Below are 20,084 nucleotides of genomic sequence, written 5' to 3' on the forward strand. Positions count from 1 at the left end.
GTCGGTCTTGCGCCTCCTTCACCAAGGGCTCTGGGGTGTCTCTCGCACAAAATCTCTGGTGCGCCGTCATGTGTACTGGCTCGGCATCGACTCTGAAATCGCACACATGGTCGCTGCCTGCGGCCTTTGTGCGTCACAGGCCGCCGCCCCGAAGTCATCTTTGTCACTGTGGCCTTCGCCTGAGAAGCCCTGGGAGCATATTCATGCTGACTTCGCGGGACCTTTTTTAGGCACTTATTGGCTACTCGTAATTGACGCCTACTCCAACTTTCCTTTCATTGACTGTTGCACGTCGCCTACCACCGAGGCAACCACAAATGCTCTAACTCGCATTTTCTGTTTGGAAGGCCTTCCCTCTACTCTTGTTACTGATAATGGTCCGCAATTTGCCTCTTCCAAATTTGCAGATTTTTGTGTCCGACACGGTGTCATGCATGTCACGGCCTTCCACCTCACGGCTGCGGGTGCCTTCGCTTGGCCGGTTCACTGCCGGCGACCTTGTATGGGTACGAGACATGACAGGCGGCCAAAATGGAGTCCTGGCTACATCTTACGACACCGTGGCCGACCCATATATGAAATCCAGAGGGCCACGGGTGTTGCAGTGCATCATTCGGACCAGCTTTGGCCTTGTGTGCCAGAAACGCATGTTCCAGATGCCGCTACACCGCCTTCGGCTCTACCTGATGCTCGGGATACTGGAATCTCTCATTACTCACAACGCAGCCCTCTCACCTTCATCTCAGTGCCAGCACAAGAATGGACGCCACCAGGAGACGTGCCCATGCAGAAACCGGATGACCATCACCTGTCAGAGCAGTTCTACTCACCTCCTTCTCGTCCGTTATCGTCGGAGACACTTCCGGCCGTACAGGAAGCCTCTTCCTCGAGACTTTACAGCCAGTCAAACACCTATGGACGTTAGCAAGCTACAGGCTACCTCCATCAAGACCAGTGCACAAAATTCAAAGGGGTGAAAAGTGTTGTGACTCACCAATCTTTCAAAGTACTGCCGCGCAGTTACACGCATCCTCTACATGCAGCGCTGTCTGCCAGCGATGCAGCAGTTGCGCCACCTAAGTGGCCAGCCAGCCAGCGGCCGCTAGACTTGGACTCAGTGCTGATTTGACTGTTACCGTGTACACATGTCTTACATTGTCTACTCACTCTGTGACTTACATGTATTGTGTCGTCTTTGAAATATATGTGTTCAGCTTGATGTTATAACAGGTGGTTTACACCTGGATGCTTGTATCATTTCCTTGAGGTAGCTCCATCAGTGCCTATGTATTCCATAATCCAACATTATCGTCACAATTTATGTATGAATGGCTACAAACAGGGAATGCAATTTTGATCATCTTCAGGCCGTTAATCTGACTTACAGTTACGTAGTGAATGAAACAGAAGACAGTCAAGATTTAAGTTGGACCACCAGTTAAATCTCAAAGTATATAGAGCTCTCCACTGTCCTCCTTCCAACACATGAGTGATTAAATGAAACAGAATGATGTCACTTCATTTTTACCATATTCAGAATAAAGATAAAAAAGGATTCGCCAGTTGCAAGAATGTGGATATCGGGCGAGTACATCAAAAATTGCCTCTATATTTTGCAGAGATACAGTTTTTGCAAGGTATTTGCTTCTTTTTATTTTTCCTTGCCTTCAGTTTGACACTAGTATTAAAACCGTAAAACACTTAAGCTTTATTCTTATGAAGAATGTTCATTGTTGTTAACTAGTGAGTCTGCATGCTTCTCCGCTGTTAAAAGCTTTATTTTCTCTGTGAATGTATTACACACACCATAAGTGCCTGCACAAGGATACGCAAATGAAATATTAAATTTTATCTTGAAAATCATTTGGTATGTACCATCAGACACAGGTGTGCTACAATGAAACTCAATAAAAAGATTGTACTTTTTTCAGGCAAGTAAGTTTTCTTCATGTCTCTGTGGCTGTAATGCCCTGATAACATCAACTCCTTACTTGATTCTAAATATAGTTTTGGAGGTATTATTGAGTTGCATCTGTTTTACAGAATGTTTAACTCTTTGATCCAAAGGCACACATCCATTTGCTTTCGGACACTGCCGCACATTTCTTCTTATTTTTAATGATTTAATGTTCACTCTGCCCTCTTGTGGCCATATTAGCCACCACTGATTTACCTACTTCTTTCCCCTGAAAAACCAACCAATCTGTTTCTTTCCCCTTACACTAAAAGTTTGAAAGTTTTGGCTCACTTGTCTTTTTTTTCCAGTCTCAGCCTCTCTACACATGCATATGATCAGTCTGAATCAAGCCGTAGCAATAACTCCAATTCGAGAGAAAAGTGACCGGCTACCTGGTTCCCCCCCTCCCGAATCTTAATATGCCAACTTGCTCTGCAGGTGATGAAAAGACTTAAATAATGTATGATAATATGAAAGAAATTATTCAGGTAGTTAAGAGAGATAAAAATTTAATTTGAAGGGTGACAAAATGGAATAAAAGCAAAAATAGGAGAGCACAGACTTGACAAAATTAATGAAAGAAGTTGACTGGTACAATTTTTCACACAGCATTATTTAATTATTGCTAATATTTAATTTAGGAATTGTGAGAGAAGGTTGTGTACATGGCAGTAGCCTGGAGACATAGAAAGATCTCAGATTACAAAAGGGTACGACAGACTTTCAGTTATGAAATGTAGATTGAAGATGAAGCAATTGCAGAAGGAGCTGGGACTTCGATATTGAAAAATCCAGATGTTGTTGGTGGTTTCAATGGGAGCTTCAGACTGAAACAGGGGTAAGGAGCAGAGTAGAAGACGAATGGATAGCATGGGGAAATGAAATAGGAAAGGCAGAAGAGAATCTCATTGGCAAAGAGACAAGGTCAAGTAGAAATCCTTGGGTGGTATAAAAGATATGGAATTTAACTGGAAGGAAAAAATGTAACCATGCAGCAAATGATTTAGGCAAAAGGGAATACAGACGACTAAAAAATGAGATTGACAGTAAGTGTAAAATGACAAAGCAAGATGTAGCATGCATCACTAGGGATAGATGCATGCTGCCAGTAAAGAAGCTGATGAGACTTTTGGAGGAAAGAGAAGCAGCTGTGTGAATATCAAGAGCATAAATTGCAAGCAAGTAATAACAAAGAAGAGAAAGCTGAAACGATTATACACAAGTGCTCTACAAGGAAAATGAACCTGCAGGCAATATTACATAAAGGGAAGAGGATGCTGTGAGAAGATTTCAACAGACCACTGAAAGACCAAGTGGAAACAACACCCCTGGAGATGATATTTTCTCAGAATTGAGATCCTTGGGAGAACCAGTCATGACGGAACTATTTCACCTGGTGGACAGGCAAAATAGCCTCAGACTCCAGGAAGAAAATAATTCTTCCAATTCCAAAGAAGGCGTCTGAACAATCAGTTTACTCCTAGTTGCAAAATACTGCAAATTATTCACAAAAAACCTATTTGGGTTCCAGAGGAATTTGGGGATGCTTATGGCAAAATACTGACCCAACCTCTTGTCTTGTCTGATGAAAGGCAAGGCTGTGTTTTGTAGCATTTGTAGGTTTAGAGAAAGCTTTTGACACTGTCGACTGGACTACACCCATTCACATTTTGTAGGTGGCAGGGATAAAATGCAGAGAATTAAAGCTTATTTACAACTTTTATAGAAACCAGAGTGCATTTATAAGATTTGAGGGACATGAGAGGAAGTCACAGTGAAGAAGGGAGAGAGACCTGGTTTGTACCCTATCCCCAATGTTATTCAATCTGTACATTGAGAAAGTAGTAAAGGAAACCAATAAAAGTGTGATGAGGGAAATAAAATTATGGGAGAATTAGTAAAAAAGGGATGAATACAGTAAGCAAGTTCACGTGAATATAGATTGCTCTAGTTATTCAGAGATGATGAGATTTGTACAGGACAGAGTAGCATGGAGAACTGCTGCTTCAAACCAGTCTTCAGACAACAATAAATAATAAACCTTTGTATTTTAAAATAATTTTGCATAAGGTACATTTTTCACTATGTCACTGATTAGTGTTTCTTTCTAACATCGTACCTACTTTTACAAGTTTATGATGACTTGAAATTCTGGAAGTGGTTTATGATTATCATGTCACGTACAGTTTCTTTACTGTTTCATAAAACACAGTCATGGAAAGGAAGGGCAATTCACTCAGATCCTAGGCTCAAAGACTGCCCATTGTCAAAACAGATACTTTAATCTCTACTGAGGGTTCTGGCCCCTTTTCCGGCCTACCCAAATATATCTCCCTTTCATTCCTGAGGGAGTTACTAGAAGTTCCAGAAGACTAGTATAGTTTTTTCTTACTTAATGTATCTGTCAATAGGCACAGTTTCACCTCCTGAAGGTAATTCACAGTGTCATTCTTTCTCTTTTGGTTTTACAAAATAATTTTTCCTTGTGATGCAAAATATAGTCAATTTTGCTTTTAGTTGCACTTTGTCTTTTCAAAGTCAATTTAATATATATTTTCTTTGGAAAGCACGTCTTAAGAACAAACACACTTTTCTTCTCAACAAATTCCATGTACGAAACTTCACTATTCTCTCCACAAATTCCATGTACAAAACTCCACTGTTATCCCAGAGATTCTATCAATATCTGCAATACTGTTTCTAATTTATATGTTGTAATGAAGTGTGCACCCGAACTTCCTCTCTGCAGTAATACAAATAACCTAATTTTAATTCAACTTAGGCTTCAATTTTGCCCTGCACCTCTACTAAGCCTACTGTATACTGCTTGATTTCTATTTTATGGCACATGTCATTATCTACACTCCTGGAAATTGAAATAAGAACACCGTGAATTCATTGTCCCAGGAAGGGGAAACTTTATTGACACATTCATATCCACCTTTCGCACCAATGCAGGCTGCTATTCTCCAATGGAGACGATCGTAGAGATGCTGGATGTAGTCCTGTGGAACGGCTTGCCATGCCATTTCCACCTGGCACCTCAGTTGGACCAGCGTTCGTGCTGGATGTGCAGACCGCGTGAGACGACACTTCATCCAGTCCCAAACATGCTCAATGGGGGACAGATCCGGAGATCTTGCTGGCCAGGGTAGTTGACTTACACCTTCTAGAGCACGTTGGGTGGCACGGGATACATGCGGACGTGCATTGTCCTGTTGGAACAGCAAGTTCCCTTGCCGGTCTAGGAATGGTAGAACAATGGGTTCGATGATGGTTTGGATGTACCGTGCACTATTCAGAGTCCCCTCAATGATCACCAGATGTGTACGGCCAGTGTAGGAGATCGCTCCCCTCACCATGATGCCGGGTGTTGGCCCTGTGTGCCTCGGTCGTATGCAGTCCTGATTGTGGCGCTCAGCTGCACAGCGCCAAACACGCATACGACCATCATTGGCACCAACGCAGAAGCAACTCTCATTGCTGAAGACGACACGTCTCCATTCGTCCCTCCATTCACGCCTGTCGCGACACCACTGGAGGCGGGCTGCACGATGTTGGGGCGTGAGCGGAAGACGGCCTAACGGTGTGCGGGACCGTAGACCAGCTTCATGGAGACGGTTGCGAATGGTCCTCGCCGATACCCCAGGAGCAACAGTGTCCCTAATTTGCTGGGAAGTGGCGGTGCAGTCCCCTACGGTACTGCGTAGGATCCTACGGTCTTGGCGTGCATCCGTGCGTCGCTGCGGTCCGGTCCCAGGTCGACGGGGCACCTTCCGCCGACTACTGGCGACAACATCGATTTACTGTGGAGACCTCACGCCCCACGTGTTGAGCAATTCGGCGGTACGTCCACCCGGCCTCCTGCATGCTCACTATACGCCCTCGCTCAAAGTCCGTCAACTGCACATACGGTTCACGTCCACGCTGTCGCGGCATGCTACCAGTGTTAAAGACTGCGATGGAGCTCCGTATGCCACGGCAAACTGGCTGACACTAACGGCGGCGGTGCACAAATGCTGTGCAGCTAGTGCCATTCGACGGCCAACACTGCGGTTCCTGGTGTGTCCGCAGTGCCGTGCGTGTGAACATTGCTTGTACAGCCCTCTCGCAGTGTCCGGAGCAAGTATTGTGGGTCTGACACACCGGTGTCAATGTGTTCTTTTTTCCATTTCCAGGAGTGTATTTAGCCAAACTTCATGTAGAAAGGTGTACACATAGCAGTAACTGAATGTACCACAGTGGTCTCATATCAGTGCTGGAATTCTCTTGGTCTGACATTCTAAGGCTGGAATACAGACATACCAGGAACTAGCACATCACTTATGCCTGCAACAACCCGTGCCACTCTGAAAGGTTGATATGACATGTGAACATTGCAAAACCTCAGAAAACATATTCTCACAGTAGTCTCAGCCTAGACCACATACCACCAGAACCCCCATGTCTCCATTCGATATCCCCATTTAGTTGTCAGTCTTTGTGTTGTCAATAGCGCATTTAGTCATGAGGACTAGACTAGCGCATTTAGTCATGAGGACTAGACTCTGACTTTTCACACTGTTGCAGCATAATTCAATGGGTGGTTCATTCATACTGGTTCCCATAAAGCAATCCTTTGTTACCTTATGGGTAGTAAGAGCTGGATGGTGTGAACACCTGAAACTGACAATAGGGTCCATCCTGTAACTGAGCTTTCATCCTGGCACTCAGTAGATGCATAATTGCAACCACAGTAATTATGTGATGATAATGGTTGCACACTTTCAAATTTACTATAGCCATGGAGCTCATACACCCAAACTGTGGTGAATGAATGTACAAAGACCACTAATATCAATACACTAACTAATGTAGTTTTGGAGGGAGATGCTATAATACTGATATGTGTTAAATAAAAGGAATGAGAATGGAGTCAGGGTATACATAATCAAAAATAAAAGTGCTTTTATATAAATGAGTTGTGGTTATACAGGACTATTTGCTGTTTCAGTTATCACAGCACCTTGCCTGGAATGTTTTCATTAATGGACATAAACTTAAAAAAGCCGATGGCTGTGTCTAACAAGCTGGAAGCTTTCCTTAGATGCTACGGCCTACATTATTTAAACAATGTAAATGTGTTTCAAAATGAAAACTAAAATGATATATGTTCAGTTCTGTAATAGCCAGTCTCTAATAGCTACACTCGCTAACACATGTATTTCAACTACTCACGTGACAGTAGTCTGTTCAGTTTCTTCTGTGTGGTATGAAACCGTTCACAGCATTTATGCCATTTACAGCTTTAACAAGAATGTGTTCACTTCCTAACAGTTTTTATAGATTGACGATATAATTTATATTATGATGTGATGACAGGTAACTGTACGAATGTGAGCCAGTTATGTCTTAATGGTACAGTATGTGGTTTTCGTAATCAGTCACATCACATCACTGCGTTATGGTATGCTTTTATTATCAGTGTATTATTCATGGTTTTATCACTTGATGATAATGATTTTATATGTTGTCTAACATGATGCTGTGTACACTAATGTGAGCAAGCAGTATTCCATTGCTTGTGTGCTGGTGTGAAAATTTACATTGTTTAATAGATTCATAATGGTTTAAACTTGCAACATTACTTATGTACTATTTTATTTAGTACATAGGAACCTGATGATGATAAAATAACTGAAACTGGTTGCATAATTGCATCAGCAGCTCAAGGCAGTAATGGTACATTTAAATACATAAGAGCTGTAGGGCACCACCTCCTGAGAATGTATTAACAGTAATCCTTGGTTAGCATAATAACTGAAATAAACTGATAGAAGGAATGAGAACAAAGTCTTTCGTGATGGTACTGTTGTATAAAACATTCTCAGACTTCTTGTCCCATCAGTTCAGGGTAAAACCTAGAGCTTTTGACAATTACCTCCATCATCTACATCAGGATCAACTCACTGTCAAAACTGCTGCTCTGGTGGCCTTATATAGCCCACAACAGTTTCTGATTGGTCGGTAATTACATAATGCCATTGCAGATGGTGTCAATTTCTGTGCTGGTGGCACTATCACTCAGGCCATAGCATAAACATTGTGACAAATATAACTGGCTCTTTCCTGCATTGAGACCTCGCATCCATACAGTGCTAAGATTATATCTGCTGTCACGGTTGAAGATCTTGTCATACATTCTTATTTCTGCAGCCTCTTTAATTACAGAACCCCAGTATGTAGAAGCCTGTGAAAAACTCTTGTTAGTATTTTATGTTTGTTTGTGAGGCTGTGGTCAGCAACTGCATTTTCTCCAGTTCTTGATTTCTAATATGCTGTTGATATTCTGTACAGCAGCTGGAAATGGTGTGGATGGACTGACTAATGTAGCTGCTTCCACTCTCACAAAGAATGTTGTAATCCAGGGATCCTGAGGCCCAGGCTGTTATTAATAGGGCATAGCATCTCCCTTATCTTCCTAGGAGGTTGTCTTCCCAGGCCTCTGCCTATTTTGCTGGATGAGGTGTTGAAGAAAGAAAAGAATGTAATCAGTGGCTCATCATGTGACTGTTCAACATTTTCACATTTCCTTTTCTTGGAGAATACTGACTTCATATTACGTGACACACAGCCATTCTTTTGGAACACACACTTCAGCTGAAATATCTTGCAATATATATACTTGTGTGCAATTAGGTGCAATCTTGGGAAAAAAGGTAGCATAACTTTGTTTGGCAAAATGAGATACTTAAAGTACACTTGTTCAAAACATTACTTAAGCTACTGCTCCCTGGCATCCATACAAAGAGATTGTGATGTAACCACCCTGAGATATCTAAGTGATGTTGAATGTGACAGGACATCAATAAATATCTCAGAGTACACTGTACATTTTAGGGATGCATGGCATAATGGAAACTAAAATCATGTTGTATAGGGCATCTTCAACTAGATGATGAAAATATGTGGGTTTGTCATCATCGGTAGCTGAGCGGTCAACGTGACAGAATGTCAATCCTAAGGGCCCGGGTTTGATTCCCGGCTGGGTTAGGGATTTTCTCCACTCAGGGACTGGGTGTTGTGTTGTTCTAATCATCATCATTTCATCCTCCTCGACACCCAAGTGGCCGAAGTGGCGTCAAATTGAAAGACTTGCACCAGGCAAACGGTCTACTTGAGGGGAGGCCCTAGTCACATGATATTATTATTATATCATATTTACATGGATAATTATTTCAATAGCTTAACACTAGTTAGAACCCTCTTCTCTCTGAAAAAGCTTTGCATTATTGCATATAATTTATGCCCACATAACCTACATAAATGAAATGCAACAATATTTAGAAATGCCTTCAGTAATACTATATGAGAAAAAGTTATATTCTCTAACTGAAAAAAAATATTATTATTGTTAGTATGTATGATCTCTGCCTTGCTAAACAACAGAAGTGAAAATAACTCTGTCATTTAACTGAAGCTTTCTTTTATGAAATAAATTATGATAATTAGAATTTTATATGCATTAGCCTCTGCTATTCCTTTGAATTAGGTTCAAGCAAAAGTTACTGTAACACCATCAGCTCTTTGTGGTTGTATTAAGACTGCCCTGAAATACATAAATAAATTTTGCACTGTACTTCCTTTGTAAAGCATCGGAATTTGTATGTTACTAATGAATCAAGCCAGGGCCTTGTTGGAGATACTGAAATTGCAGTCAGTCAAGAGAGCTGACTGATCATCCACACAAGCATCAGTTAGTACAATTACTGAGGCCACTATTATTTATAACAACAACTTCAGCTTGAGAACATTGTGATTGCGGTCCTCATACTGCTTGAATGAAAGTCAATGCTTATTTTACTTTGAGTTTATTAACATCAAATAGCTCAAACTCACATCAAAGTGGGGCATAAACTAGAGGCAGAATCAGAATAGAATACAGAATTATCAAGCATCATTTTACATCAAAAACAATCTGGGCATGACTATGAACATAGTTTCTTTGGATTATTGTTACTGTTTGGTAAATAACAATGTTATTTTTAGCACTTCACTGATGCCTTATCTATTTTTTAAAAAAATTAAAATACCAACATAGTCAAGGGTACTAAATGGAGCAACATAGGTAATAAGACAAGGGAACACTGCAAAAAGTTTTATTCACATAAATGGAAAAGAAATATTTGCAAAATGTGAATAAGTGGAAAACTGAGAAGTATTTTACATTTCCATGGAATTTTTATACTCTAACCATTGCATATTAATAAGTGTAATTATGTGCATATTATATACAGAGTGATTTTGCTAAAAAGGCACAAACTGCAGAAAATATTGAGAGAATAAGGAGCAAAAAATTTCAGACATATGGGCAAAAATGCAAGATGTCTACGCTACATGATATTTATTAATTTATCAAACCTGTACAGCAAATGCTGTGCACGATATACTGTGACAAGCCCACCATTATAAATGTGTTTGAAGTGGCCCCCACAGGTCTTTAAGCATGTGCAAGCATGGCAGACTGGCACACACATTCAAATCTGCTATGCTCCAACCAGATAGTCACAGAAAGCATACCAATGTATTATTCATACACAACCTCATAAAGGTGCCCCAAATGTAGAAACCTAAAGGGTTGACGTTTGGCAACTGGTCAGGTCATGTAATTAGGTCACTTCATCCAATCCACTGGCTGGGGTAAAGGATGTTGGATGCCTCCTAGCAGAAATATGGAAGTATGCTGGAGCACCTAACATGAGAAAATTATACGAGGTTTGTCCAGAAAATACGTATAAAAGTTGAATAATAACTTTATTTTACAATTATTCAGGTATCACAATATGGTCTCCTTCTAAGCTCTCGCCCTGAGACGCGATACACTTCTGCCAACGCCGTTTCCACTGTTGACAACATTGCTGAAAGTCTTCAGTTGTGATGTTGTTCAGTTGCCGTGTTGCTTCCACCTTGATGGCTTCCACATCTCCCAAGTGCTGCCCCCGAAGCACCATTTTGCATTTCGGGAACATGAACAAGTCACACGGGGCTAAATCGGGTGAATAAGGGGAGTGGTCTGTCTCGGTGATAAAGCTTCTGGCCAAAAACTAGCGCACAACGAGCGATTTGTGAGAGGGCGCATTGTCATGATGAAGGATACACCTGCCCCCTTTAGCTAACACCAGTCGAACTTGGGCCACACAAGCTCTGAGACGTGTCAGAACTTCAACATAAAAATTTCCGTTCACTCTCTGACCGGGAGAGACAAATTCCTTGTGAACAATGCCCCTAGAATCAAAGAAAACAATCAACACTGTCTTCACATTGGATCTTGCTTTTCGAGACTTTTTTGTTCTCAGTTCTCCTGCTAGTTTCCATTCCTTGCTTTGAGATTTGAGCTCCACATCGAATTGGTAAAACCAGGACTCATCTCCAGTGATGACTCAGTTGAGAAAGTCCCCTCATTCCTCTGCTTCCAACCAATCCTCACAGCACTCAACCCTCTTTGCTTTCTGTTCTGGCGTCAAGAGCTTCGATACGATTTTCGCACACAATTTCTTCATTTCAAGTTTTTGTGTCAGGATTTCGTGAACGGTTGCTTTGGGGATTGACAGCTCATCAGCAATCATTCTGACTGTCAATCTACGGTCTTTAAGAACACAAGCCCGAATTTGTTCAAAATTTGCATCAGAACTCGATGTCGACGGGCGTCCTGTGCGAGGGTCATTGTTCACTTCTTCTCGGCCATCCCGGAACCTTTTTAACCACTTGTTCACGGTTGGTTCCTTCAGAGAATTGTCTCCATAAACCTGTTTGAAACACTAAAAAATCTCACGGCCATTCTTGCCTAGCTTCGCAAGAAACTTTATGTTGACGAACTGTTCCTCAATCAGAGAGAGCTCCATGCTGATGGCAGGGGAAAAGGTTAACTGTCAACAAGCTGCCGCACTCTCCCACCTTCATGCAGAGTGCTCTGACTCAAACTGAGCATTGATGGGACTGATTACAGTAGTAGTCCCACCTGGCGGTGACTGCAACCTGTAACATAAAGACATTATTCAACTTTTATACATATTTTCCAGACAAACCTCGTACCTTGTACCACCAAAGGCTTTTCTTCAGCAGGGGAGGCAGGGTCACCCACAGGGAGTGCATATGTGCCTCACCTGCAAGATGTTGTGGAATGTTGACTGTCCCCCAAGTGGTGGTAATCGATAATCCCCACCCATACAATGAGACTCAACTGGTGTTGATGGTTTACTGGCATCATACCATGTGGATTGTCCACAGTTGACAGTTGTGTCCTGTGAAGCAGGTTGATGATACTGTCCCTCATAGGATGGATGAAAAATTCAAACACCATGGTCACCAGTGCAACAAACCAACAAAAAAATTGTCACCATGGAGGAAAGTCAATAGGTAACAAGATTCACCAGAATGCTGGTGAGCTACCTGCCTGGTGCTGTTGTGAGGGTGCACATTTCCTTTTGTTTGTTCAGCAGGAGGCATTCCTACCTTGAAACAGGTATTGGTTTGTTACACTAATTTAGAATGTAAAGTTGGGGTGTTCCATTCACGACAGTTCATCCAATCATGCATCACCATGCACTCTGAGTGCTACAAATCCATGTTAGGGGTATTTTTCTGTATGCGATGTAAGGCAATAAAATGATAAGATTTCATGTATATTTTATGAAACAGGATAAAAATAAAACTTTAGTCAAAGATGTATACGGAATGTTTCTTAGCAGGAAGTACATTAGCATCAGTATTTGATGCAATTTTGTGAATACGTTTCCTTTTCATTAATTATTCAGACTTGACTGGTCATCCTCATTGAATCCTCCTGCTGCCACCTGTTAAACCCTTTTCTTTGTGACAAGCATGTAGATTGTCCATCAATTTTTCAAGATCTTCACTTATTATCTTTCTCCATAGTGTATGATATAATACTTGATGGAGTCTCTAGCTTTGTGAAATTAGATCCAAACTTCATGGCAATTTTTGTATATTCAGCATTTGAATTCCTTTCCCAGATCAGTAATTTTTTGTCACTGGGCTTTAATATTTCATTATTAATAGTTAAACTGCTTTCTTCATTATTTATCAGAAGGTTAAGAGCGTCTGTATAATAAATGTCAGTTTGACTACTTTCTTCATTTGTACTCTATTCACCTGTAATACCTTTGGAGAATGATGCTGAAGATTGTTGAACAAGAGCACATTTTGGAAATTGTTGATAAGAGTAATTTACAGGACAGATATGTTTAAAAAATTGGTTTACTGCTCCAAATGGACAATCACATGTTGCCATTTCACAATCAACAACATAGAGATCAGCCCTCCCTTTGATGAAGTTAGTATTGCCATTCAGGTGTGGTGATGATGAGGTCCCATACTCCGAGGAGCATAGGGGAAGATGCGGAAGACCTGAACGCCGACTAGGCAAGATTGTAGTGGAGATGGTTTGCTGTTGCCTTCCTCTGACCATTCATGGGTACTATATCTTTAATATTGCTACTCGATTTCTTGCTCTCCCACTGGAAATCTGAATCACGCTTTTACTGTGATATGCTCCACAGGACTTTGTCAAGGTCTGCTAACACACACATATTAAGAAATTTACAGTACTACATCTTTAAAAATCATATTGAGGATTTATAGTAATTATTTGTGTATTACCTCATTTTAAGGTATTGGCATAATATGGTTAAGAACTACTACTCATGCCACATGTTTGTTCAATGTTTTTCCAGCTTTTCATTTTTCTTCACCATCTCTTCCTCAGGCATACTGGGTTTGCTTTGTGCATTGTATTAACGTACATTAGAGTTTGCAATGTCCTTATAACTGCTTATAACTTTCTAATCACTTAGCCACAACCAACGTTAAGAACTTGAGTAACATGAAATGTGCAGGGAAGTAATCTTCAAGATTACAGTTTATAACACATTTCTTTCTATGCTGCTCCCATCTGTCTTAACTATTTTTGGTTGAAATAGTGTCTGGCAAGTCTACTCTAAATAATTTTTGCAAGTTGAAACATAAGTATGTAATTTTCTTGGACTGCCACAGGTATTTTTTGATCACGGGATCCACTTGTATCAAAAAACACCATTTCATCAGCCAAACCAGCCATAAATACTCTCTGCATAACAGTAGTTGTCATAGAAGGTAGAAGACAAGGTGCTGGAAGAAGTAAAGCTGTGAGGACAGGGTGTGAGTTGTGCTTGGGTAGCTCAGTTGGTAGAGCGCTTGCCCGCGAAAGGCAAGGGTCCCGAGTTCGAGTCTCGGCCTGGCACACGGTTTTAATCTGCCAGGAAGTTTCTATAGTTGTCATAGTGCACTCAGTTGGTTCTTCCTTGACAAATACGAGGGTGTGCTGGAAAGTAATGCCTCCAAATTTTTTATGTGAAAATTCAAATTAAAGCTTTTTAAATACAACAAATGTTATTAACATTCTTCATTTTTGTTTTCTGCATGTACATATGAGGGTTGGAACCTTAATAGTGGCAACTATTTATTTACAGTTCGTACAAAACAGATACATGTTGTAGTGCCCCCAGAATTTTACGAAAGTCTGGAGACACTTGTGTTCCAGCTGTTTCAGACATGCGTTATTTTAAACCAGGGCGTAAGGATGAGCATGGGATACTGCACTCATTTATTGTTTGTGCAGGCAAAACTGGAAGGGAGATAATTCGTAGGCGCCAGCAAGTGTTCAGCACGACCTGCCAAGAGTAAATAAATACGGCCCGGGAGTTCTGTGACTGGCTGCAAAGAGTAACGTAGCATTGTATTGTTAAAAAACAAATGGAGGGACTCGAAATAGTGACTGTTATTAGACGTTGAACTGCTGTTGAGAGTATGTAGACTGGACGTGGATAGTCAGCCACGATAAAAGCTTATGTATTAATTGTGCTCAAAAATGTGCAATTCACAAATTCAGGGGGGGGGGGGGGGGCACTTACATCATAAAGTTTAGTTGTTTTTTTGTACAAAGTGTAAATAAATATGTTCTGGTGCATTGAATGATATTCCAAGAGTAGCGTATTTTTTAAATAAGAAAGAGAGAGAGTGAAAATTTCCCCTTCCTAGCAGTGAAATCTTCGGAGAAGCGTCCGGTGCTAGCAGAAGACATCGGCGCTGCAAGAAAGCAAAACCAGGTTTCTTCAACAAGTAAGTCCACAAAAACGCTTAACATTACACCGGGCCACCGCAGTTCCACGAAAACGCTTAACATTACACCGGGCCACTGCAGTGTTTCCATGTTTTACTGATCTTAAAAGTAATCACCAGCAAAGTGTATAACCCATTACCAGCGATGTGGAAGCCATAGGATACTCTTAGCAGTACCAGTTGTGTTGACAGTTCGAGTAGCACAGTTGTAGCAATTCTGAAGTGAATGCCGTGAAGTGGTCCCTTCAGTTTAGAAACAGAGATGAACTCACGAGGGCTTAAGTCAGGGAAGTGCAGTAGGTGGTATAGCACTTAGCAGCCCCATCAGTCAAATAACTCAACAACACCTCGCATTGTACGTGCTTTAGCATTGTCCTGCAAAATGGTGGTCAGGTCCAGCAGAAAGTGTCATCACTTCTGTCTCTAAGCTGGCTGTAGTTGTGTTCCAACTGTCAACACAACTGGCACTGCTAAGAGTTCCACATTGCTGGCGACAGGTTATACAACATGCTATCGCTTACTTTAAAGGTCAGTAAAACTTTGGAACACATATCTAATTTGTACAAGATATAAATAAATAGTTGCCACTATTAAAGTTCCAACACTCATATTAGCAGCCCTCTGCCATTAAATGTCATTGCATGAGATACAGCATACCCTAACGAAGTTCGAATTCAAAGACTTGAAGCATTCTCTCCTCCAGAGTGACAGTGCCAGACCACACACAAGCACTGTGACATCTGCAACAATCTGACATCTTGGGTTCACTGTCACTGATTATCCTCCACAGAGTCACGACTTGGCACCATCCGATTTTCACTTGTTTTCAAAACACCTTTGACGACTTCACTCTGACTGTTGAAGTGGCTTTCTTGGCCCCACGTTAGATCTTCGGGAGGAATATATTTGTTTATATTTTTCTCATTTGTTCGGTGTCTAAAACCACGTATGAATGTAATTGTGTAGACCAATGTGCAAAAATTGTTTAATGATTTTTACTCGAAATATACCATTCGAACTCAAGACTGAACAATAAAATCTTTATATATAATGGACTGACTTACCTCCAAGAATATTACTTGAGAATAAAAATAAAACGGTATTGTGTGTGTGTGTGTGTAATTCACTGCAAGGAACATGATAAGAGGACTAACAGTACAACAAAATAACTCACACATATAAACCTTACCATACTATATTAACATGGTTAACAGTATAAATGCTTACATTATTTTCATGTCTGCTTCTTAATACTAGAAACAAGTGAAGAGAGAGGAAGAGTAGAACAATCTAGAAGCATTCTTCTCCCTTATTAATAGCATAGAAGTTATTACATTTAAAGAATTTACTCCTTGATGCTAAGATTAAATTTAATATTTACTATAAAACAGGAAAATTTTATGCCGCCTACACGGTAGGTGGAACACATAAGGTTCGTGTACATTTATTTTGTCATGAGATACACTTCTCATTCCAAGCAAACGACACAACTGTTGCTTGGACAGCACACAGTGATGAAGTTGTGCAAGCAGAAGTGGGACTGCGGCCCTGTCAACAAAGTAGAACATTCTACAGTGACAACACCACAAATTGGTCTCTCATTGGGAGAAATATATACATCACCAGGGTGATTACATTGAGAAATAAATATGTAGACATGAAAAATAAGGACACAGAATGTTAATAACATTTGTTTTATTAAAAAATCTTTGTCGGCACATAAACAATTTGGAGGCATTTCGTTTCAGCTTGCTCTCGTGTGTATCTATACACACTTATGAGTGTATTAGATAATCCAGCCTTCTTTTGCTTTAAAACATCAATAACATCACTAATGTCTCACATCCTGTAGGTATGACAACACCACTGTTCATACAGATTGGTAACACAAGGTGAAGTGCCATTTCATGACAAGATTTGACTGCTGAAGCTGTTATGCCACCTTTCAAATACAATTCAAATTCCTTAATCGTGTTTTTAGAACAATGTGGCAGGTTTAATGCTCGGTCAACACTGACTCAGTGGGAATGATTATAATTAATCAATATTAGGACACTCAGTCCCTCTCTCTTAATGGAAAATCTTTTCATGTGCTCTTAGGTACTTTTAAAAACTTCATTCCTATATTTGTTTTACAATTAAAGTTTGTAGCTGCACCTTTTTTTTATCACTGATATTGTTTCATTCAGAAAGACGACAATTATATATTCTTCTAAAATTGTATTTTACCTGTTGCAAATAACGTCCCATTGTAGTCCAATTTGCCCTAATCCTGAAAAAAATTTTGATGAAATAACCACATTCCATATCAAACGGTCCCTTCCGTACAGCCTAGGCCTTCGTGGCAAACGAATCTGCTCCAGTCCTGAATCCCTGAACCATTACACCAACAACCTGAAAACAGCTTTCGCATCCCGCAACTACCCTCCCGACCTGGTACAGAAGCAAATAACCAGAGACACTTCCTCATCCCCTCAAACCCAGAACCTCTCACAGAAGAACCCCAAAAGTGCCCCACTTGTGACAGGATACTTCCCGGGACTGGATCAGACACTGAATGTGGCTCTCCAGCAGGAATATGACTTCCTAAAATCCTGCCCCGAAATTAGATCCATCCTTCATGAAATCCTCCCCACTCCACCAAGAGTGTCTTTCCGCCGTCCACCTAACCTTCGTAGCCTCTTGGTTCATCCCTGTGAAATCCCCAAACCACCTTCCCTACCCTCTGGCTCCTACCCTTGTAACCGCCCCCGGTGTTAAACCTGTCCTATGCACCCTCCCACCACCACCTACTCCAGTCCTGTAACCCGGAAGGTGTACACGATCAAAGGCAGAGCCACGTGTGAAAGCACCCACGTGATTTACCAACTGACCTGCCTACACTGTGACGCTTTCTATGTGGGAATGACCAGCAACAAACTGTCCATTCGCATGAGTGGACACAGGCAGACAGTGTTTGTTGGTAATGAGGATCACCCTGTGGCTAAACATGCCTTGGTGCACGGCCAGCACATCTTGGCACAGTGTTACACCATCCGGGTTATCTGGATACTTCCCACCAACACCAACCTATCCGAACATGGGAGATGGGAACTTGCCCTTCAGTATATCCTCTCTTCTCGATATCCGACAGGCCTCAACCTCCGCTAATTTCAAGTTGCCGCCGCTCATACCTCACCTGTCTTTCAACAACTTCTTTGCCTCTGTACTTCCGCCTCGACTGACATCTCTGCCCGAACTCTTTGCCTTTACAAATGTCTGCTTGTGTCTGTGTATGTGCGGATGGATGTGTGTGTGTGTGTGTGTGTGTGTGTGTGTGTGTGTGTGTGTGTGTGTGTGTGTGTGTGTGTGTGTACACCTGTCCTTTTTTCCCCCCTAAGGTAAGTCTTTCCGCTCCAGGATTGGAATGACTCCTTACCCTCTCCCTTAAAATCCACATCCTTTCATCTTTCCCTCTCCTTCCCTCTTTCCTGAAGAAGCAACCGTTGGTTGTGAAAGCTAGAAATTCTGTGTGTGTGTTTTATTTATTGTGCCTGTCTACCGGCACTTTCCCGCTTGTTAAGTCTTGGGATCTTTGTTTTTAATATATTTTTACCACATTGTAATCACCTTCACAAGATGAAGAGCTTTGAATTTTACACTGATAATTACCATTTTCCCCATCATATTTTACAATTTCAAAATTGTCCACTGTATCACCAAGTATGTCCTTTAATAGTTTTATATCAACCTAATGCACAATATAAATATATAATCTCAAACACTAATGAAATAACCACACTTTGCTTTATAATTTTATCACCAGCATAAGATAAAGTGTTAATTGTTTACAATATTAGCAATAACAATATCTTAACAGTTCCATAATTCTTATTATTTACTTGAAAGCACACTCCAGCCTTAACCCCTGCGCAATATGAAACAAATGTGATCGATAGATGAAACACGAGTGGCTATATTCCATGTATCACATTAAACATGTGTTTGAAAGAACAGTTTGTATTGTAAACCCATGCACAATGGAAGGACATATGCTTTGAATTGAATTGAACATGACTTTACAATGGGAATTAGTGTAGCAAACCCACATGTGTTTCAAGGCAGTATTCCTCCTATTGAACACTGTGAAGTGGCTCTTCGGGAGGAGTATATTTATTTATTTATTCATATTTTTCTCATTTGTCCAGTGTCTTCAAACACACGCATGAGTGTAATTGTGTAGCCCTACATGCAAAATGTTTTTAATGATTTTTACTTTAAAGCTATCATGTAAAGAGATTTAAATAAACACTTTGATCTTTGACTTTTAGTTATTTAACTATTTTAGAAAATTATTTCAAAATTGGTTTTACTTTTACATAATATGCAACTGAGCAGAAAATCGTCAAACATAATGGACTGATTTACTTCCAAGAACTTTACTTGAAAATGAAAATATAATAACCTCAGCGTATTTGTACTTTAAGAGCATTGACTAAAATATTGAAATTATTGTGGACTCACACAACACTCTAAGAATACTTCTATTAGCATCATATTCAGTCTGTGGTAGTTGTATCCTGGCTCTTGGCTTAAGTTGAAAAGTAAAATCTTAAAACTAATGTTTCCTCCCACTGTGGCTCACTGCTGTGAAAAAATGTTTGTTAAATGTTAAAGCGGGCGATCCATGCGCTTCCACTATGATTTCACCTTTTAGGTTGATGCATAATGTTGAAGCAGTGGCAAGTAAAATTGTGGAACTCTAAATGTCTTAAGAAATACTAATTCAATGCAAAGAACATGACAGAGGACTCATTGTACATCAAAATAACTCACATATAAACTTAAATGTATTATATTAACCAAGTTAACAGTACAAATGCTTACATTCTTTTCGTGGTACAATATGTCTACTTCCTATTATTAGAAAACAAGTGAAGAGAGGAACAAACTAAGAGCATTCTTCTCCCTTATTAATTGCTTAGAATTTACT

The 20,084-nt window shown here is 40.5% G+C and overlaps 1 non-coding gene across 1 annotated transcript; it reads left to right on the top strand.

Moving 5' to 3' along the window:
• Window positions 1-14,160: 14,160 nt before the first annotated feature.
• Window positions 14,161-14,235, top strand: Trnas-cga (transfer RNA serine (anticodon CGA)). The gene has a single exon. It is a non-coding gene; the product is annotated as a tRNA-Ser (tRNA).
• Window positions 14,236-20,084: the final 5,849 nt, after the last annotated feature.

Source organism: Schistocerca gregaria, chromosome 2 (assembly GCF_023897955.1).
Source record: "Schistocerca gregaria isolate iqSchGreg1 chromosome 2, iqSchGreg1.2, whole genome shotgun sequence".
NCBI lineage: Eukaryota > Metazoa > Arthropoda > Insecta > Orthoptera > Acrididae > Schistocerca > Schistocerca gregaria.